This window comes from Alligator mississippiensis, chromosome 2, assembly GCF_030867095.1.
Source record: "Alligator mississippiensis isolate rAllMis1 chromosome 2, rAllMis1, whole genome shotgun sequence".
Lineage (NCBI taxonomy): Eukaryota > Metazoa > Chordata > Crocodylia > Alligatoridae > Alligator > Alligator mississippiensis.
The window spans coordinates 17,940,777-17,959,823 of NC_081825.1; positions in this window are offsets into that span (position 1 = coordinate 17,940,777).

Sequence of the window (19,047 nt, forward strand, 5' to 3'; positions counted from 1 at the left end):
TGAAATGACCGAGGCTAATAATAGGCTTTCACTCATCACACTGTCACATTTTAATTGGGTTTCCTAAACCCCTTGGTGTCAGTTATGAGTGGTAATGAGTGAACTAGGCTGGCGTTTGAATAACCAAAGTTTAATCCCTGAAGTGCTCTACTGATATAAATCCGATAATGTGTGTGGATCTCTTTCTGGGGTTTGCAGAGTTAACTTCTTAAAGTGTGGAGAAAAGTGCTGCACATGGAGTTTCTGATGCTTAAAAACTCCCTTCTCCCTCACACATCAATCTAAACCTCTGATAGAGGGGCCGATTCCACACCCCCACCCTAAGCATGGTGAAATATCAGTTGGGTTTGAACTGACTCTAAACAATGCTGCAAGAAGATTCTTAAAGCTTTTCATTAAATGGATTAAAATAAATCTTGCTGTAGCCTTGTTTCATTGTATGGGTCCAACACAGAGGAGCAAATGAGGTTATCTGGGGTCTGAGAACAATAGCAGCATACAGTAGAGAACAATAGTGGTATATGATATATTAAACATATGTATCAGCATCAGTTTGGAGAACTGAGGCTTCCATGTTGTCACCCTGTCATTTATTTTTCCACGAAACTTACTTTTTACTGTTGGCAAAACCAAACAGCTTTAAATTATACAGAATTTCCAGAATGACACAAGCCCTGGTATTCCTATTTGCCATTCCTGACCCAAACACAAATATAAAGCCTGCATCACTAGGAGCAGCAATAGCTAGTGTATAGAGCGGGTCCTTTGGGATATGTTCTCATTGCAGAATTAACTCAAATTCTTTATTGAGAGTTGCCCTTAGCTTCCCTTCTGTCCATATGGAGAGCCAGCTCCCCTGAGGCAAGTGCTGCTTTTGATCTAGCAGGCTGGAAACCCCTTCACAAGAACATTGGCTTTATTTTCATTTGGGCTGGTAACCTGCTCATGTTGTTGTGAGAAAGCAGGCTAAATTACTGAGAATCAATAGCCCATCAGCCCCTTCTCACAATCCAGGCCATACCAGGGTCAAGTCCCTGCTCCTTCCTTCAATGCATTTCGCCCGCTGGCCTAGGGGCTCCAGCTGCAGGGGACAGCTGCACAAAGTGCTGGGCAGGGCTGGGGATAACAGCATCCCCCTTCCTGTGCTTGCTCCCAGATCCCAGGAATCAGCAGGAGGAATAAGCAGGAGCTCCTGGAATAGGGGGGACACCCACTGCTGCTGCCATTGCGAGCTTTGCCTGGCACTCCACACAGCTGTTCCCAGCAGCTGGAGCCCACAGGCCAACGGGGAAAACCCAGTGGAGGGGGAGGGAGTAGGGACTCGGCATGCTGTGTAGCTGCTCCCTGCAGGCCCCAGCTGGAGCTGGGCAGGAATGGTCCTGGGGCTTCCCCTTCCCTGGGTCAGCTAGAGACAACAGCGGCAGTGGCCTCCAGGCGCTTCCCCTGAGTGTCTCCCACAGTCTGGGAGCAGGCCGTGGAGGGGTGGACCCACCTGCCACTGCTTCTGTCCCCAGCCAAGCCTGGCACTCTGCACTGCTGCTTGCTGAAGCTTTCAGCTGGAGGGGGCAGGAGCAGCCCAGCTCCCCCATCCCACCCTTGGGTCAGCTAGGGACAGCAGCAACAGCAGGTGGGTCCTCTCTTGTACCCAGAGACAACCACTGCTGGAGAAGGGAATGGGAGGCGTGGGAAGATGCCAGCACTGGACAGGAGCGATGGTGGTGGTGGGGGGGTAATTTACCTGTTTTGGGGTCTCAAAAAAGTCTCTGGCAGCAATTGCCTTGGCTTGGTGTGCTTGCTGGAGGCGGAGGGGCTGCAGTGGTGGCATCTCCCACATCCCCTTTCCAGCCCTCCTGGATCCCACCATGAATGTTGACATAATAACTATGTTGACTCTGCCTGTTCCTTTCAGTTGCTCACACCCAGGCTAAGCTAAACCCAGAGCTTATCACGCAAGTTCCTTCGGCAGAAAAGACAGATACTACATAGCAGAAGGTCGGCATCATTATCCGTGGTATTGGCTGTTAGCTCCCAGCAGGATTTGACACTACCTATTAGTGCTGGATCCAACTCTTGTGACTGTGTAAACAATGGGTTTTCACCCTGCTTCAGAGAACAATTTCAATATACTGAGTGTCTTACACAATAGCTCTCAGTCAGCAAAACCTATTGCATGCATAGCTATGATAAGTATATACTTTGTTACACAGCAAGACAGATCTATATATACACTTCCAAATGTATGCTGCTCTTATGATTTGTAACTGTCAGAATAGTTCCTATGACAGGAAGGACCAGACTTAATTACAAATCTGGAATAAATCACATTCTTAAAACAAAAGGGGCAAAACCACTTCAACTACATTTACCTCCCTTCAGTATCAGTCATGCGTTAGGAACAAAGGGCTGAATCCTCATCTGGTGCAGACTAGCCTTTACTTCTGACAAGTGGTTCAAATCAGTAGAAACCAGTGGCGCTATGCTGATTTACACCAGCGGGATAAGCACCTGGCTGGGGTCACATGACATGAGTCTGACCCTGGCAGGGGGTCGGACTCGATGATCCATTGAGGTCCCTTCCAAGCCAAGCATCTATGAATCTATAAGCTGCTGCCTATTTCTGACCTATGCAGAAAGAGTGTACAGACTTTGATTATAAGATGAGGGTGAGAACTACAAAGGGCCACATATGTACTCAATAACTTTTGCCATTGGAATAGAGGCATTGGATTGAGCACTGGGCTGGGACTCAGGAGATGTGGATTTTATTCCTCACTGAGTCTCTAACATGACTGAGTAAATCACTCCATTTCTCTATGCCTCTCTTTCCCATCCAGCATTTTGTCTCTCTTGGCTATTTAGAGTGTAAGCTCTTCAAGGGAGGGAGCTGTCTCTCACTATGTGTTTATACAGTGCTTAGCACACTGAGGCCTCTGTCTCAGTTGGTGCCTTTAGGCTTTATTATAATACCCATAATAAACAACAACACCGCGGGATGGGGTTTCTAGACTCCTTCAGGATATCTGAGTCATCCGTTCTTCTTCTGGCCAGTATAAAACATAAAGTTTGTGCAAACATGAGACAATGTAAAAAAAAAAAATTCTGTCAAGTCTTGGGTCTCGCTCCAGTGATAGCAAAATGTGTAACGTGAGAGTGTTGTTTTAACACTGGGCAGTCTTTTCAGATCTTGTTTGTGTTTTCTTGCAATGAACAGGGCTTTTTGGGGGGGGCTCATTTTTGTGTGCACACACAAAGCCTTTCATCAGTGCATGCTTTGCTAATAGGCCCCTGGATATCAGTAACATTGACACATTCCATACAATATCCTACTCAGTGATTTGCAGCACTTCTACAACGCCGTCCTATTAATGTATGAGTGACTCTTTTCATTACCTTGCCATAGATCAAGTGTTGGCCTCTAATTTTGACAGATGATTCAAATACATCTGGTTCTCTTAGCTTGAGTCCATTCAGCTCCTCCAGCTTGTGCTAAACGATGTTGTTTGCCAGAGAAGAATAAACTATTTTGGAGAGAAGCACAAAAGGCACTTTGATGGCTGAGCTGCAGTCCCAGTTGAGGAGTAATATGGCTGCCATTGAAAGGGGGTGTCATGAACACATTTATTTATGGGAATTTCACAAATTACTCTTGGAACTACTGATGTTTTGCTGGGTAGCAGGCAATCGGCTGCTAATAAGTCAGCAGCAGTCTCATTTCATAGTTCAAGATGACCCTGAGAGATTAATTTTCTATGGACAGTGAAAGACTTCCCTAATGTAGTAAGACTTATCAATTGAGACTCCCTGTGTCATTATGTGAAGTTGAAACATGTACTGGAAATCCTCACTGAGCTGCCTTGAGCATAATTTTTCCAGGACTTTTGACATATGATCTCATAATTTCTTATTGGTCTGGTTTGTCAATATTATTTTACATTGAGCCAGTTACTCCACATAAATAAAAGCAAGTGCAAAGGAGGGCACCATAACACATATATTTTTACACGCTGATCAGTGCCAGCAACATTAGATTTTATTTTTAGACTAGGTATTGTAAAATTTATTCTTGACTCCTTTCAGACCAGTTTTTGCTACCCTTACCTGTGGAAACTTATTCTATGTATCACCCCACAGGTTTCAGTAGGTTGCATGTGATATAAAACATCACCTGACTGTGAATGGTAGCATGCAGCCCTTTATTTTAAAATATTAAATAGCTTCTACTTGCTTCTCTTTTCCCTCCTCCCCGAGACTATGAAGTAGTAGTATTGTTCATTGTTTCTGTTAGCACTAGCCATGTGCTAGGTGCTGTCTGCACTTAAAAGAAGGTTATAATTAGAGTCTTCTCCTCATTTGAACAGCTCAGGTTACAGAAGTTGAGTGAGGATTTGCCAATACAGGGTATAGGATCCTGGGGTAGGCTTGCTCTTAAGCCCTTGCTGGTACAGAAAACCTGCTATTTGTACCTAAGCTAGTCCCTGGATAAAATATAGAAATAATGCAGGAGGCAGGGACTGAAACCCAAGACTCCCTTCTCCTAGGTGAATTCCCTGTTAGGCTAAAAGGTGGAGTTTCCTCTCTTCCTCTGCCCTGTCTCCTGCCCAACTTGAGACTAATTAACACAGCTAACTTTGTGTCTCCTTTGCTGTATGATAGACCAGCTTCAACAGTAAAGACTGAAAATCCCCCTCTCTGCAGACACCCAGAAAAAGCCTACAGCTGAATGATTAAGGCTGAATAATTCTCTTCCAGACAGGGAAAAGATCTGGCCTTGAACTCCTTCTGCAAAATATAGGCTGACAAAAGATAACACATGCCTCTAGGTGACTGGTGGCAAAGATACTCTAGTTCCAAAATAAAATTAAAAACAAAAACTACAGTGCATCAAATATGGATGTACAGCAAATTTGCAACACATTTGCAGTGGCTTTTCATCTTATGGATGCAATTTATTCAATGCAGTGCATGCAGTAAAAAAAAAACAACAACAAAAAAACCCCAACCCTGTGGTAACATTTTATATATAAAGCCACAGGTAATAAATGTAAGAGCCATTTTTTGGTTGGGGAGCCAAGGTCTGAGTACTACTACCGTGTGTAAGCTTGTTGTAATCCTTGTCAAACTTGGGGCACTTTAGGGATGTACTGTAACAGGAATGTAGCTTCTGGGGGGTACAAATGTAATGAAGTGAGGCACCTATACAGTTTAGGTACCTTTAGGGTTAGGCAGCTGGTGAGTAGGATTTTTCAGGACTGTAATTTGCACATTAGATGCCTAGGGCTTCTATTGGATCTAGCCCTTAAGCTATATGAAGTGATTTGATTATCAGCACAGAGGGATTAAATTATAAATCAAGCTGTTTCATCCCCACTGTAATTGCAAGAGTTTCCATTCATCCCTCCAAGATGGGCCAGCTAGTTCAAGCTAAGAGTGCCATTTAACTTATGTTAGTGACTTTTATGTGTGGGAGGGAGCAGGGAGAGGGACAAATCTTGAGTTTGGTATGTAAGCTTGTATGCTGTGTCCAGCCCCACCTCAGGCTTGCCCTTAGTAATGCTTTGAGGGGTACTAAGGCTCTATAGTGACCTACAGAGCATCTAGCAACAACTTTCCTATGGAATACAGAAGTGATATCAACTGCATTTTACAGAAGCAGAAATTAGGGTCAGAGAGATCAAATGCTTAGATTGCCAGTTCTGCAACTGAGATTTGCAATAGGCAAATTTCTGGTTGCTCCCCTGGAGCCAATTAAGTGTTGCACATGGCTGTGCTCACATCAACCCCACTGCAGGTGTTCAGATACCAAAGTGATAGTCACAGTAAAGACCTGGGGAGAACAGTGTGAGTCTTTTGATGACTACTAGTAAGCATCCTAAAAGCTCTGGGTCTTCAAGGAGGATTTTAAAGCTGAGGAGCTGAGAAAGTGGTGGCCAAGATAGGTAGTTTGTGATACAGAGATTTGCAAATCATTGTGTGTCTGTGCGTAAACACTCACATACCTAACAAGAAGACATACAAAAAAACTAGATACATTTATTTTATTATACAATATGCACTTAGCTAGAAATAAAAAGTCTCAAAGGAGTATAAAGGTCTGGTGTAGCCTGCCCTTAAAAACCCACAAATTTAGGGATCCATCTGATCTGCAGTATCTGAAGTAAAGTGAATGGGAATTGCAATATTGACTTTTATGGGGCCAGAATCTCAGTCCTGGACTATCCAATTCTGCTCTGCTGATCTAATGCTTCACAGACCATACAAGCAGTTAAAGAAAATCTTTAAGGTTGTCCAGGAAAACACCCTAGATATTTCTGTTTACAGACATGCAGAGGAAAAATCCTAGGCACTTAGGGAGTTAGACTTAAATGCCTTTTAAAAATCTGGCCTTTTGTCTACCGTCAGTGGATAGCAGCCCAAGACTTCCTAGATCGCAGCTGCTCTGCATACCAGAGACACCCAGGACTTTCCAAGTGACCATGGCCATGGATACAACCTCAAACCTCCTCGTCCCTAGGTACATTCTCTAACACAGTTACTGACAGAAAATCTTACTGTACTAGTCTCACTGTCACTGCAGCCAAGAGCTTAATAAGATCCAAAAAAAGAAAGGTCCAGATGTTTATACAGATGAGAGCAGTCCTAGCTAGCTTAGATAGGACTGAAAACTAGTAAGGAATATAATACACCAGTTTAAAGCAATCACCAGCCACTGATTGACCTCCATCAATAAGAAACTTCCCTGATGAGAAGCTTCCCCACAATTGTCCGCTAGGGGGTTTCTTGCACTTTCAACTGACTGAAGCATTTGGCACCAACTGCTATCAGAGACAGGACGCTGGACCAGAGGGCCCATATATCTAATTTAATGCTATAATCTTTATGTAAAGCCATGTACATATCGTGGGCCAACTGCCAGAGAATGCTAGAGCATGCATAGCATATGTGTGTAACATATCGGATATCTTTGCACTGTAATCCAGGGACGTGATTGCAGCTCATGTGAACTTTACTTCAGTTAACTTTCAACTAGATACTTCAGGTATGGATAGCAGACTGCTGTGGCAGCACAGACTGTAGGGAAGGCTGCAGTGGCTGTCCAGATGAGTAAATATTTGATGGGGAAAGCTTCTGCCACTGTGACTGCAGCTACACTGCAATTGGTACCTGACCTAGGTAGCTTAAACCTAAGTCAGGTGTGTCTACTGGAGCTGAAGCCACAGCTCTGAATGCAGTGTACTCATACGCAGCCCCAAACAGTAGTGTGTGTCTGCCTTCCTATCCATTAAAGGGCAGAGATACAAACACACCCATGTGAACACACACCTTAATCATCATGATTAAATGCCATTTTTCTACATTGCTGCTTTCCAAGCAGAAGGCTTCAGAAGCACTTTGTTTCCTGGAAGCACTGTTGCAAGTGGCCTGAGATCCTTCATTACCTACCATCTCTGCTAAGGCAGACTAGCATAGCTCATCCTCGTAGGGGTCATGTTTGCTGCTCTCTCATGACCCCTCCGGTGCTAGAAATAGAGCTTTATGCCACTGGGTTTTCTTAGAGAGATTCTTGTCTCCAGCTTCCCATTGGGGCCCACTCGAGCTTCGAGTGCTGGAACAGCTAGAGATAACAGACAGTAAAAACCGTCACATTTGTTTTAATGCAAAAAAGCCATTTTGCAACATTTAGGAAGGTATTTTACATTTATTAACATTCACTGCTCTTTGTGGCTGGGCTCATGGTCGTAAAGGCACTAGGCTTTAGAGGGGGAAGGATATTACTTTAAACACATTCCTAAAATTCATTCCGACCCCTTTTATGTATGTGGTACATACAGAATGGAGACAACATGCTAATAATAAAAGCTTTATTAGCACATGTGCAGGACTGTCTGCTAGTATAAACTGTGTCCATGACAGGAGCATTTTACTGTTAAAGCAATACTGTCATCTTTATATGCATTTGTAAAGTGTCAAACCCAAGCCACACGCTGAAGCCAGAGTTTACGAACTACACATAACTTGTGCCAGCGCTCTACTGCCCTTTCAGCACCTAAATGAAGTGGCAGATTCTCTCTCCCAGCTCTTTCCACCCCGGGGGCCATGAAAGCTGCAGCAGTTTGGTGGATTTTGAACCTCTAGCTCTATGTAAATAATAATCAATGACAGATACTGCTGTTACACTGAATGAATTCACAAATATTTCAAGTTTCATTGCACTGGTTTCTTTAAGTAGCATTAATTGTGTATCATCATCAGCCTGATCTGAAGGGTAATATAAAATCACTACCTTTGGTGATTATCTCAGTCTTCACAAACTCCTTGGGATAAGTGAAACTTTCTTTATTTTCCCCCTACATACTGCAGCCAAACAGATTGCCTTTAAGCTTCTCTGCAAGGCTCAATGTGCCCACGATACAACCACAACTTCAATACAATCATATGCCCTTGGCAGATTTGTAATAATCCTAAATGCATGGCACAACACAGTTACTTCTTAATGGCTTTGATTACATGTTTTCTTGTTCAGAGAATGAGTGTTTTTCCTGTGATTTGTTGCAATATGCTGCTACAGTCATTAGCAATGAGTACCAATGTAACAATGCTAGATTACTGCCACTTTACTTGTAAAGTGACATGAAATAAGTGGCAGTTTCCCAATAAATAAGATGTCATTGGTTATGGGCTGGGTAAAGCTGCACCTTATAAATGAACTGAATCAGAGATGCATAAACTGGTACTGCTATGTGTGTAGTCTAACCTGTTTGATCTTTGCTTGTACTCAGCCTCTGCTTTTATACTATCTCCTTCCTTCCCTTTCCATATCTAAATAAGGAGAAACATTTTGTTGACAGATGCTACAGAGAAACCTTCAATGATTGAACATTCAGTAGAAATCTTAGTCTTAATTGGATTAGTTTCTTCAGTGGGTCTGAACTGTGACTCTTCCCTTGTGACTCTTGCTACATCCTTTCTTGTAGACTGGGTTTGTTGGCATAGGGAGATGTAACTAATTTAGCATCTCGAATTCAGCTCTCATTGAGCCCATTTCAAGTGAGGAATAGGGCAGTGCCTTTAAGAAGGGATTGCAGAACAAAGACCTTGCTCTGCTACAGGCTTCTTGTGTAGCCTTGGTCAAGTCACCTAGGGCAGGTTGAAAGAGATTTGCTCCTCATGTATTTCAGTGGAGTGTGGTGCCTAAATCCCTTTAAAAATCTGGTCCTTATTTTCTCTGTGCCTCAGTTTCCATCTGTAATACCCTGCCTCAGAGAGAGATTATGAAAATAAATATATTAAAGACACTGAGTGCTCACACACTGTGTGAACGGGGAATGCATAAGTATGTGAAAGAGATGCACAATAGCCCCTTTCTGGAACTGCACAAATCACGCAACTCCCCTAGGCATGCATCCATCCCCCCAGAGCCATATTTAATACCTGATCATTTGGCCAGCACTTGCACTGAAAGGGACACAATTCCTATTTGTAAATATTAAAGTACTGGCTCTGTTCACCGAACTATGAAGTTTTTACATGGGGATGTTGTGTTAGTTATGCACAACAGCCGCATCAGAGTGGGCATTGGCTGCGTACTGTTCCCTCGCTCATGTGTGGCTGAGCGGAGTTGTGTTTTGATAGTGGGCCACTGATGAACAAGGAAGAAAAGGAAATGGAGAAGCTCAATTCCCTATTAAACATGCTGGGGTAAGGTCCTCAGTGCTGCTCTGTCTCCTCAAACACTGCTTAAAAGAACTGGTGTGCTAAACAAAGACCAATGGTCTTCTCATGTTGAGGGGCGCATCAAGCTAGCATGCTTATGAGACACTAGTTTCTGGAGTCAACAGCACACAAAGGAGTGATGAGGTTGGTATCATAGCTGGTTGTCATTGGCTCCATGGCCCAAGTGACCAGGTACCCACCTACAGCAGGGGGTAGCCCTCAGCACTGCTCCAGAGCAGCCATGCCCCTGGAGCTGTAGCACAATTCCTTAAGCCCTGTGTCACCACATCCCTTTGGCCGTGTGTAGATGAAACGAGAGGCATGTGTGCACAACACTTTAAAGTGGGTTAAATGCTTTCATGGTGTTGGCGTTTGCACACCTCGGCAGTGTATTGCACATTAATTCCAGCTGCTGTAGGAAATTCAGTAGCATAATGCACCATAAATAACTTGGGGTGCAGCAAACACACTCCTTCAAGGGTCGCACTCCTACAGCTGCAGAGCGAAGCACCTGGCTCTATGCAGCTCCATGGCTCTGCAGACAGCCTGGCAGCAGCCCGGGAAGGCAGCTTCACCCAAGAAAAGTGGCGAGCCTGATTTTTTTTTTCCTCCTTGGAGCCTGCCTGCCTGCCTAAGCTGTGCTGGGGCTCGGTGCTTCCCTCCACGCCTGCAGTGCCCCCCCAGGACCACCCGAGCTGGGTGCCTGTGGGCGGGTGCTGCCTGGGGGGGGGGGGGTCGCCGCTGTCATGGAGGGAAGCACCAGCCCACACCGCAGCCCAGAGGCCGCTCTACCCGCCGGCAGCTTGCCCTCCCCTCCCCTCTGCAGAGGCAAGTAGGTCAGCAGGGTGTGCGCACAACACAGGGGTTTAATCAGCCCTAAATTGAAGTGGTGCTTTTTAAAACCCACTGCTTCAATTTAGGGCCCCTGTCTCATCTACTCATGCCCTTTGTAGTTGTAAAAGGTGCCTTCAAAGCCCTGTATCTAGCCAGGAAGGCAGCCATAAGCTGACCTCTGAAGGTCACAAGTCCAGGTAGCATGGTAAAGGTGAGGTGGGAGCTAGAGGATGCAAGAGGAAAGTCCCACTACACAGCACTGTGGAGCCGTGGGCATTATTGCAGCCCATAGGGCACCCCAAGGAGACTGCTGTAACTGAGGTCTCTCTAGGTTCCCCCTGAGCCTCTGAGTCAGGGGAGTTCAACTGCCCACCTGGGTTCATGGGGCTGAATCTCACATTATTTCCCTGCAACTCCCCCTGCTTCATAGTGACAGGGGTCTTTGGGTGAGATATTCCAAAGCATTTAACATTAACATCAGGTAGTGAGCTGGGCGCTGAGGTGTGACCTCACTGAGAAACAGGCTTCCTGTCTGACCATGAGCAAAGGGGTTAATCAGCCACGTCCCTCAATTTCCCAGCTGGGGGTTAAACAGAGGAAATATTTCCCTTCCTCAAAGGGGTGTTGGGAGGGTGGGATCCCTGTGACTGCGAAGCACTTGGACACTACAGTATCCTAGATGAAGGAAGCTAGGCTAAATCAACTCCTATTAAACTCATGAGCATTTCACCATTAGCTTCCTGGGGAGCAGAAAGAGGCTCACATGGAGTGCTTGGAGACTCCTACTCCGTGTGTGCTGCAGCTGTGACATGTTGCAGAGCCTCTATCCCAGGCCACAGAGCTATGCAGCAGATTCACTTCTGACCAGCCCAGTGAAGGCATTTCAAGTTAGGCCCCCAAAACAGGGGCAATCCAGATTAAAAGCAGCTTTGAACAATTTGGGTCTTCATCAATTTTCTTCTTCTCTGAATTCCCTCCAGTTTTTTCCCTTCATTGCTCTGGTATTGCAGTGCCCAGAATGGAACTGAGCATTCTAGATTACACCACAAGGTCGATAGCGTGGTACTGCACAGAAATCTAAGACCATGCTAGCTAATTACAACCTTGAGTCAACCACTAAATGGTGTTCTGCGGAGCAAAAGCCTGTCTTTAGTCCTTCCCAAAAAACATCAACACCAGAAGGGGAGAATGTTGGGAATATAAACAAACTTGGAAAAAAAACCCATGGCAAGATATAGAGGAGATATTTTCCAATGGACACCCTATAATTTGCTGTGAATGTGGTAATTTAGCTAAAATAATAGAACTTCATGTATAGCCAATGAGTTTCTATTAAAGTTGCTATAGTTCATAGATCGGGGGGGGGGGGCTGGTAATATAATATGAAAAATGTCATCTTGGGTTCAGTGGTCCAAATGCAATGCAGATCAGTATTAAATTCAAGTTGTTCTCATTTGATGATTGCATGGTGGCATCTGTGAAATAAACTGGTGTTTTCATTCTCAGTCTTGATGGCAATGTTTCCATGTCCAAGAGCACCCTACTAACTGGTAGCCTCAGCAGTCTTAAAATTGCAGGCAGCTTTGAAAATCTGAGCCAACATATACTGAAGCCCATCCTTAGTGTCAAAGATTTTGAATAGCAGATTTACTGCTGAACATGCAGAAGCTCTCCACACAGCATTTCAACAAAAATGTAAAAAAAATAAATATAAAATCATATTTGCTTAAAGATACCTAACTGGTGGAAGCAGTTTTGCTTCAATCTGAAGTCAATTTAAAGTAAATCCTTTTTGTGCAAAAGAATCTAATGATGGGGTATTTATAGAGAACAAAAGCACAGGGTTAGGAGCAATGGCCTCATTGCAACAGGGGAAATTTAGGTTGAAGATAAGGAGGAACGTTCTGACTGTGAGGGTGGTGAAGCATTGGCACAGGCTACCTAGAGAAGTTGTGGAAACTCCATCCTTGGAGGTTTGCAAGAACAGGTTAGAAAGACATTTGGCTGGGTTGGTTTAGTCAGGGATGATCCTGCCTTGAGCAGGGGCCTGGAATAAATGATCTTGTGAGGTTCCTGCCAGTCCTGCTTTCCTATGGTAGAATATGATCTTTACTCCCAGGTTCACATAGGAATCACGCTGTTATTGTTGTCTCTCAAGGTACCATTTCAGGATAAGTGGCGAGATGCAATACCATGGGGAAAAACCTGTATGGGAAACCTGTGTAAGGTCACAGAAATCAGTACTGTGGATAATAATTTGTATAGGGCAATAGAGAATATGGCCCATTCTGTTTTAGCAGATGTCTTGATCAGCTCTGTTGTGGGGAGGGGAGAACGATTTCTTTACTGCTGCACACATGGTGCAGTATGGGTAGTTACTGCGCCATCTTTTTATACTTCTAAAAGAAAGTACTAAAAGACAGCACAGTAACAATGCCGCCATAGCGACATGCGTAGATGCACTTTGCATAGAGTAACTGAACCACTGGTGCAATCTAGTACTAGTTAGAGCAACAAAGCCAGAAGAAAACCTGGGTTCTCCACCAACGCTTTGCTGAACAATCTTATGTGAGTTGCCTTCACTTCTCTGCACTGTGGTTTGCCTGTCTGTAAGTGGGGGCACTGTTGGAGTAGCCTTCCACATTCCCTGAAAACAGAATTTTACAGCCAGTTTTCTTCTGCATCCTAGATGCTTCAGCTCTTGGACTTAGAGCATGGGTACATAAGAACCTATTCAGATGAGCCCCATTAGTGTAATACCTGAGGGCATAGCTACATCACAGTGGCAGGGTGTGTATTCATACTTCTGGGAAGCCCTGCCCTGCCCTGCCCGCCTACTCCAGTTCTATATGGAGCTTGGGAATGATGCCCTTGGGGGCAATGCAAGCTGCCATCCCTGAGAACAGCAGAAACATAGGCATGACAGGGTGCCATCAGGTCAGCTAGTTGATCTCTCACTTGGCTTCAAGACTCCCCTGTCCTTTGATTTCTCATCTGCCATGCCTTGTTGGGATTATTGGAAACAAAAGGGAAAATGCACACCCCAGGCAGATTCCTCCCAGCTGTTCCTTTTCCAGAGCTCCTCCTCCCCTTCACCCTAGTCCGTCACACACCCATGATAGTTATCATACTCTTGCTCTTACGTGTTCACTCTATTCTTCCACACTGACCTGAGGATTTCCCCCAGGTTGATCCTAGTCCAGTGAGGATCCCCAAATACAAATTCCACAACTTAAATCCACCACTCAGTCTTTTTCTAGACTTCTTCAGTGACTCCCGCATCACTGGAGTGACTCCCACCCTCCAGCCTCAAAGTTCCCTGGACCTTTATCTCAGTCCTGAAATTCTCACCCTCACTTAAGTCCACATGTGGAGCTGAGGGTTGGTCCATCAGATCCTCTAAATAGCTCCTGTACTACTAGGGCTCCATTAATTCACTTCTTACTCTTTGTCTTAAGTGGGGCCTGCCTCTTCCCAAGCCTTTATGGTGTCAGCTCAATATGGCTTAGGCTAGTTAACCCCCTCAATTGTACAGAATTCAATCTTTACATAACCTACTCCAGTGATCCTCCAGAGATTTATAGTATTAACGTTAAAGGTCTGACAAGGGTGGAGTGGCTAACATGTCCTCTCTCCAAATCCCTTCCTGTGATGGGATTCTTCTTCTCTTTTTCTCTGGGGCAGGGTCACTCCTTATCCACCATGGTTGAAACGGAGCAGCTGTGCTCCTCTGAGGATCTGGGCCACTTTCTTACCACCAGGATGTCTTTCTGGCAGCTACAGTCAGCACTCCTGGGCTTATGGATCTGATCTGCACCTCTGCACAGACTCTCCCAGGTAAGTCCCTGGGATCCTTCCCCTGTCCCAGGGGATCAGCCAGTCATTTTATAAGAGTGGGGTCTGTACCCTCCAAACCTCTTTCACATGATATCACTCTCCTACTGGGCTACAGCAGAATTTCTTGCCTTGGTGTCCTTCACTTTCTTAGCACCACAGTGACAAGCAAGTCTTTTTCCCAGTTTCTTTGCAGTGAGTGGCTCATGCCTCCATGCCAGTCTCCCGCAATGCTCTCTGTGTCACCCCTTTCTATGGGGGTTCTGCCTCTTCCATCTTCCGCCATCCTTTTTCTCCCGGCAGCGTGGAGCTCCCGGGGTCTTCCGGGATTCCACTTTTCCCTCGCTGGGCTGGGAGATGGCAGATTTAAATGGCCTGTGTCCATGGCAGTGACTTCTTGCCGCCAGGCTTCCTGGTCAGGCTTGCCAACAGGCAAACGTAGTGCATTCCTGCTGCAATAGGTGTCAATCATGTTACCAGGGTTTTTCCCACCTCATTGCTAGGGTTGACTAGCTTGAGGGAATGGGCAGGACATTTCCTCAGTGATTTAACATGCACCCTGCCACCACAGTGCAGACATGTGCTAAGAGCCCCCCAGGTTTTTAAAAGGGAAATGAAAATGACTTACGAACAGAAAAAGACCTTCCTCTTCACTTCCATGAGTTTTATGTATATGTAATGCCATTAGCTTCAAGTAATTTACTTACAGGAAGATAGGAGAGAGAAGTACACCTAACCACTTCTGTATATTCTGTACCTTAGCAAATTTATCTGCGTTCTTCCTGTCTTTGTTTGCATGAGCAAGTGAAGAAGTGTGGCAATCTGGCCCTGGAAGCAGATTTCATTGTCCTCCAGTACAGAGTCATGCTGGCTGTTTAAATAAAGCAAACATTTATCTACATCATCTTACTCTGTAGCCTACTGATGATCCTGAATTGCAGTCAGACCATACTGTCCTAACAAACACTGTCCTCCTGCTGGGACATCTTTCCCCATGTTTATCCATGTCCTTGAAGAAATACTTGGAACAAGGTATCCCTGCTGGGAGGAAAACACATCTTTTAATGGTTTGGCTTCTGTAATGCTAAAAGCATTCACCAGAGCAGAGGGGGATCTGGACACTCCAGTGGGATGTCTGAAAATCCTGCTCTTAATCCACGAGGGTGGGAAGGAAATTTTGGCAAGGATCCTCTTAATGAGCTCCACTCCCCTTTGTTCTTAGGGGCTTTCCACATAGAAAGCAGGAGACCAGGAACACCTGGGTGTTACCAGAATATAAAAAACTAATAGTAATAAGAACTTTTTGAGGTCATTTCAGTGGAAAGTGCCATAGGAGTGAATGAAGTGATACCTGTTTGATCATATCTTTTATTGGGCAAAATATCTAATTGGGAAACAGGTAAGCTTTTGGCTTCATCTTCTTGACCATTGCTAATGCACTGAAAAGGTTAAACATAGCAGCCATTACACCCAGCAATTCCAGGTACAAGTGGATTAAAGCACCTGGTTTTAAATATTTTGCTTTGCATTGGATTTGTTTAATTGACACACAACCACTCTTTGAGGTTCATGCTACCTGTGTAGCCACTTCTGGAATGATAATAAATGGAACAATCAACAACACATTGTTTTTATTTCTTCCTGATTATAGAGGAGAGAAAACACATACCATGTATCTTTAATAACTTTTTTATTCATATTTTATTAGAATCTGCAGATAAATAGAAATACAGTGGGCAGCAACTGTTACAACTTGCTGCTTCCATGTGCCTGGGCCTATAAGTCATGTGACAATCCACTTGAAAGCCTACAGTAATGGAACACTCAGTGTAACTCAGACAAAAGCTGAGGCTTAATGTGACATGAATCATGCCATAGATTCATAGAGTCACAGAGGTGAGGGTCGGAACAGACCTCAGTAGGTCATCGAGTCCAAGCCCCTGCTCTGGGCAGGAAAGAGTGCTGGGGGCCAGATGATCCCAGCTAGGTGCTTGTCTAGTCTCCTTTTGAAGACCCCCAAGATAGGGGAGAGCACCACCTCCCTTGGAAGCCAATTCCTGATTCTGGCAACCCTAACTGTGAAGAAGTTCTTCCTAATGTCCAACCTAAATCTGCTCTCCATTAATTTGTGGTCATTGTTCCTAGTTACTCCAGAGGGTGCCCTAGTAAATAGAGCATCTCCTATTTCCTGCTGCCTTCCCCCGATGAATTTATTGGCAGCCACAAGATCTTCTCTTGCAAAGGCTGAAGAGATCTAGGTCCCTCAGTCTCTCCTCATAGGGCCTTACCTGTGGGCCTCTGACCATACGAGCGGCCTCCTCTGAACCCTTGCAAGATTCTCCACATCCCTCTTGAAGTGCAGAGCCCAAAACTGGATGCAGTACTCCACCTGCAGCTTGACTGCATAGAGGGAAAGTATCACCTCCCTGGACCTGTTCATCATACATCTGCTAATGCATGTTAAAGTGTGGTTAGCCTTGTTGATCACTTCACCACATTGACGACTCTTGTTCATCTTGGGGTCAGCTATGACTCTAAGATCCCTTTTCGCTCCTGTGTTGCTGAGAAGGTCATCCCCCAGCCTGTACGTGTGTTGGTGGTACTTTTTGCCCAGGTGCAACACTTTGTACTTGTCTTTGTTGAACTGCATCCTATTTTGTTCTGCCCATTTTTGCAATCTGCTCAGATCCACCTGAATCTGTTCCCTACCCTCTGGTTAACTTTGCCCCAGAATATGTGTGTTAACTTTGCCCCAGAATATAATATCATCTGCAAACTTGAACAGGGTGCTCTCTACACCCTCGTCCAAGTTACTGATCCAGACATTGTATAGCACTGGTCCAAGAACCGAGCCCTGCAGGACTCCACTGCCCACATCTTTCCAGGTCGATATCAACCCTTCCACCACCACTCTCTGGGTGCAACCCCTAAGCCAATTTGCCACCCACCTGACCATGTAATAATCTACATCATGGCCTGTCAGTTTATTTATGAGAACAGAATGAGGTACCGTATTGAAGGCCTTCTTAAAGTCTAGGTAGATGACATCTACCTCAACTCCTGCGTCTAAGCATGTGGTGACCTGGTCATAAAAAGAAACAAGGTTAGTCAGGCAGGATCTACCTGCAATGAATCTGTGCTGATTTCCTTTCAGCATTATTTCCCTTGCTGGGCTCCCACAAATGTGATCCTTTGTAATTTTTTCCAGAGTTTTCTCAAGGATAGAGGTGAGACTAACTGGCCCATAGTTTCCTGTATGCCATAAAACAGTGACTTGGGGTAGATAATTTGCTCTTTCATTTTTTTTTTTTTTTAATGACTCTATATACAATTTAGGTTGCAGCATAACTTTTTCCTTTATAAGAAAAGAAGGGAATGGCTGGCTGTCCAATGATGAGACTAAACTGAATTGGCCCATGACTCTGTGTCCAGTACTATTACAGTGCTTTTGTTAATGGCTTGATATGAACAGAACTATATAACATTCACTACTGGTTTTATAGCTTCAAAACGCAACCACTCAAAGAACTGTTTCTTGAGCTTCACTCATGTATGATCATCATTCTGCTGTAAATTCCTAAAGGGATTTGCTCTTGCACTTTGCTCCTTTCCACTGGACTATTTTGGTTTCACATCCCAATTTCAGCAACTTCATTCCAATCTTGGCTCCCTATCAGCAATATGAAGACCTCCAGGCCTGAGGAGTTGTGAAGTAACTCTATATCCTCCAAGGCTTCAGAAGGGAAATATTCATAGATTTATTGGGCTTTAGGGAAGCTAGTTGAAGGCATCCTGTATCCTGGATTAGATTAATAGGAAAGTCAATAAGCATTTATTCCACATCTCTTTGCAAAAATTATTTTGGACTAATATTTAAATAGCAAGACCTGTTTAAATAATATATAACAACAACAATGTATAGATAATGTGGGAAATCAAGGGTATAATGTATATTAATCAGAGGACTGAAATGCTTTCAGCATTTTTTTCTTTCAGATTGATAAAGTTTCTAAACCAAACCATAGTACTCAAGCAGTTGTTATGAGATCATTCTGGGTCAATGCTAATGCTTATATTTATCGTATTATAGAGTCATGTCTACTGGTATATACCAATAAGCAAGTCTCTAAACCAATGAGTTTGAAGTCACTGTCTTTAACAGCACAACAGTTAATTTGCCCATTGCCTGTATTTTTGATCCATAATCTGTCTGGCTCTTGGAAGTATTAAATGATCAAGGGAGTTTTAATACAGGTCTATAAATATTTTGTGCATTTCTTGAGTACCTTGGGCACAAAAACCCAATGTGCAGCAGCAGCCAATGATCAGAAGCCCTCTTTTGGGAAAGCATTCCCGTTTTGGTTCCTGGCATGTTTGGTTAGTTGTAAGTATTTGCCAGCTGGTGATGTTTTTATTTCTTTCTTTGCCTCAGTGATCATACTGAATACTGAAATTACTGACTAAGAAGAGACTATGAAGATTTTAAGACATATAGCTTATGTATGACTCAGCCTGGTTATCAAGTCATTTCTTAGTGATACGGCATTCAATAGCATCCTTTTTCCTCCTGGTTCAATAGCCACTTGTACTGCATTATATAATTAATACTGTACAGAAAAAGAAGTGACCCATTTCTGGAACAAACTAGCAACCCAAAGCTCCTGCTAC